This window comes from Colius striatus, chromosome 18 (assembly GCF_028858725.1).
Source record: "Colius striatus isolate bColStr4 chromosome 18, bColStr4.1.hap1, whole genome shotgun sequence".
NCBI classification, from domain to species: domain Eukaryota; kingdom Metazoa; phylum Chordata; class Aves; order Coliiformes; family Coliidae; genus Colius; species Colius striatus.
This window is the reverse complement of record NC_084776.1, coordinates 11,018,722-11,023,170: the sequence shown is the minus strand read 5'-3', so window position 1 is coordinate 11,023,170 and position 4,449 is coordinate 11,018,722.

Genomic DNA, 4,449 nt, shown 5'->3' with positions numbered 1-4,449 from the left:
TGGAACCTCTTCTGTTCCAGCATGTACCTGTTACCCCTTGTCCTATCACTGGCCATCACTGAGAACAGCCTGGCTCCAGCCTCCTGACACCCACCCTTGATGGATTTGTAGAGAGGGGACAGCACTGAGGACTTCCTGAGGGGGGAGAAGTGGGATAAAGATATGCAGGATCTCTCTTCCCAGCACCTTGCAAGGGGACAAGGGCTGGAGATGTGGACCCATGACTGAGGAACATCTCAAGAGTACTGCAAAAGACCAATGAGGACCAAAAAATACCCCAGTACCGGTACATACGTGTGGAAGAGGACACACGATAGCATGCAGAAACCCCACACCAAACCCTGCATCTGCATGTGCTAGGTGCTGTATGCTTCCAAAAAAGGATATCACCCCAGCAGGACTGGCTGCTGCAAGTCTTTAAAGAGTTGTGTGTGTGCCCTGTCTCTGACATACGAGTCTTTGTACTTCAGAAGAAGGAAAGATGCTGAGCACTTCAGAACTGGCCTGTTCAGAGGCAGGAAAATGACATTTGCTAAAAGGGCATGTGGATTTTCCAGTGGGGAAGAGATAAGACAACAAGTTGAAACTCAGCAGCAGGCCAACAGGACAGGGTCTGCACTGGGAGATGCTGCCATGGGTCAGGCTCCAAGGAGATGCTGAAAGGCACAGGACTGAAAAGCTGCAGGGAACATGGCCTGGAAAGAGTCATCTAAGGTGGATGGCAGCAAGGTGAGCCTGCAGACCTGACCCTTCCTCTGGCCTCTGGGGACTCTGATCATCTCAGCTGGAGGGTGTATTGGGTTCTCTGCTTTCTGCCCCCTTCTAACAAGTGTGTTTTGCAGAACTAGGCACCCTCCAGGCTCATCTCATGGGTGCTTCACAAAGTGGCACCACCAACCCTTGTCAGGAGCTGCACCTTCCCACTGCCATCCATGTAATAAGTCAGTTGTCAAGAAATGGGATCCAGAGCTCAGAATGGGCTCAATTAGTTTATTGATTAACCAACTGGCCAGACAGCTACTGGTATGATTTAAGGGTTCTGCAGCAACAGCACAGAGCAAACCCAGCCTTGCATTTCTGTTGGTGCCCATTCCTTTCCAAGCTTGGTTTATTCACGCTGCAGCTGCAGTTGCTCTGCAGGGCACAGCCCCAGCAGCTGCAGGTGGGACCTTCAAGGAATTGCAAGAGCCAAGGGGAACCACACGAGCCTTCGAGGTGCAGAGGAGGCCTGTGCCCTGTGCAGCTCCAAATGCAGCAGGGGAGTCTATCTCAAGGATGACCAACAAGTGGTCCCCAACCCACTCGTCTCACCCAGACCTGCCTCACCTGCACCCACTGCTTCGGGCAGGGCTCACCCCCCTACTGACCTACCTTTGCCTGGATGCTGTTTCTGATCACTTCCCTGTTTGCCATTCCTAGGGAAAAACTCCTGACATCCAACTGTTGAAGATACAATTACAGTAAAACCTATCTTGGGGCTATTTTTCTTCAAAAGCCAATGCAGCCTTTACAAGCTGCAGCTGACATATATTAAGGGCTTAAACCAAACTTTCTGTGACATTTTGTTGATGTTATCCTGGCTGGTGCTGGGGGACGTAAGGAACAAGGAGAATTATTCCCTCTGAAGGGTTTTCCTCTTACCTCATGGGCATAGGAACGTGCGAGGGAGTAACCTGTGCACGGGAGCGGCAGCTTTTCTGCCTCGAATTACCCAAAGTGCCAAGTAAAGGGGTGAGTAAACCTGGGTCCAGGAGCAGCAGTTCCCCGTGTCACCTGGGGAGCAGCTCCTGCCCACAGCCCTGACCCATGCCTGGAAGTGTCCTCCTCACAATTACCAGTCTGGGCTGCTGGCAGGGCTTTACCAGCACAGAGGGAAGCCAGAAAAAGATTCCTCCTGCAACATTATCTCACCTCCGCGTGGCTGGTGTCACCCGTCACACCGCAGAGCCCAGCAGTGCTGTCTTGTCTCACAGCAGAGAAGTGCCTTGGAATTGTTCCCTGTTTGACTGTAGCTGAAGCACAAAAGATCCTGAATCATCCTGAGAGTCAGCTTTGCAAACGCCTCATCCCAGGAAGGATGGGGACCAGTGGCACTGGTGCTGATGGGCTGGGTGGTCCAAGCGCTGTTTTACCTCTGGGTTAATCCACGAAGCAGCTTTTAGAGAAGTCATACACATCCCAGTCTCGTTTCCCCTCTTCAGTCTGCCAGGTTTAATTAGTTTGTAAACTGGAGTTGGCAGTTTGGGATGATTTATCAAGATGCCTACACCACAATCAGTGTGATTGGAGCAATTCACTGTTGCATGCTGATGGAAAGCTGGTCTGTGACCAAGTCTGCACCGTGCTATCACAGATGACACACGGGAGAATCAATGCCCGTGGCGGGGAAAAGATTCGCCTTTCATTTGGTAGCAACAGTTAAAACCAAAAGTAGAGGCTCCAGCAAAACCTGGTTCTGCCCTTAAAGCAACAGTGCTCCAAAAGCAGGCTGATCCCACCCAAAAATGTATCCATCTTCTGATATAAACAGGGTGGGAAGGCTGCACACCTGATCAGAGCTCTAAGTTACATGCTTTGTAGACAAATGCTGACTAAGGCACTTCCACAGAGTGTGCAAAATCCTCACCAGCTCCTTGGGAAATGCTGGCACAACTGGGCCTGGAAGGGAGCGTCCCAAAGCTGGTGGTGGAAGGGTCTCCTTGGCCAAATGCTCTTAATTCATTTTCCATGGGCTGTGTTTGGTCCCCACGTGTTGGTCTTGAGGTGTGGCCTGTGTTGGGTCACGCCAGGGATTTGCATGGGCTGGGATTTCAGAACAGACAGTACTGCTAAAGGTGTGGCTCATCAAAAAGCCAATGCATGTCAAAGGAATAGGTAAATCCAAATGCTTTGGGGAGGAGGAAGAGGAGAAAATGACTGAGATGCACCCAACGTGGTGATGCCCCAGTGCCTGACCCCCAGCTGGCAAATCCCTGCAGCCATGGGTGAAACGTGGAGCGGGAAATCCCAGCCTGGCCGGGGACAGGAGTGCGTGGCCTTCCTCACTTTGCTTTCTGGCCGGAGGAGGGAGGCAGCTGTCACATCGGGTGTGCAGCTGGAAACTCTCCAGGGTCATGCTCTCCGGGTGGCAAGGTCAAGCTGTCATCATCCTCATCTAGCTGAGACAGTAAAGGAACTGAGGGAGATGCTGGGCTCCTGAGATGCTGAGGAGATGGAACATCTCTGGGAGCAGGAAAGGCTGCGGGACCTGGGGCTGTTGAGCCTGGAAAAGGCTGAGAGGGGCCCTTATCAATGCTCTAAAGGGTGTGGAGTCCCTAAAGGAGTGGGTGTGGAGAGGATGGGGCCAGTGTATGTTGTGTGGTGGTCAGTGACAGGACAAGGGGTAACAGGCACAGGCTGGAGCACAGGAAGCTCCAGTGGCACAGGAGGAGAAAGTCCTTTGGCGCTGAGGTGAGGGAGCCCTGGCCCAGGCTGCCCAGGGAGGGTGTGGAGGCTTCTTCTCAGGAGGTTTCCAAGCCCACCTGGACACGTTGCTGTGCCCCTGATGGAGGGGAACCTGCTTTAGCAGGGGTTGGGCTGGATGAGCTCTGCAGGGCCCTTCCAGCCCCACCGTGCTGGGATTCTGTGCAATGTGGATTGACAGCTATAATCCAGAAGTGCATTATCTTGTCTTACAGTTCCCTTTTGTGCCTGCACAGCAGATAGAACTCTGAACCCTTTCAACCAGCAATTAAACTTATTATTTCATCATGAAATCTCTCTCAGTGCTAAAGCCTGGTCCGACTGGCATTCTTGGGTGGAAGCCCTCAGGGATGACATGGGATGGGGGAGCTGGGGCGCTCCCACCATCAACCTGGTGTCTATCTCCCCCAGGCTGGGGAAGGACAGATCCACCGCGGTCTCTAACTCGAAATCCTCCCCGATTTCCTTTCCTTTGTGGTTTCTCACAGCGCTGGGTGAGGCTGGAAACTCCCAGCGACGACCCAAAACCAGATGCACTTCAGGAGAGATGGGATTTACCCTTGAGGGAAGACCCTCTGACACAATCACAGGTTGGAGGAGACCTCTCAAGCATTCGCCATCACTTCCCCATCGCCCTCCCGGCCCTCAGCGGTGCCCGCGGGCCCATATGGGCTCGTACAGGCCCGGGGCACCGCTGAGGGCCGGGAGCGCGACGGAGCCGCTGCCCCGGGCTGCGCGTAGCCCTGAGGGGCACGGGGGCGCCCTCCCGCGCCCGCCGCCGCCGCCTCAACCAATGAGCGCGTCTCCTCTCCGCCCCCGCCAACGCAAGCCGCCTTCCGATTGGCCGCGCCGCCCGGCTCATTATCAAAGCGCGCCTCCGATAGGCGGAAGCCGCTGCCCGTCTGCCGGCCCTGTGCCACCGCCGCCACGCCCCCCGCGCGCAGTTGGCCGCCCCTGCCTTTGCCTCAGCTGCCGGCGGCGGGAGAG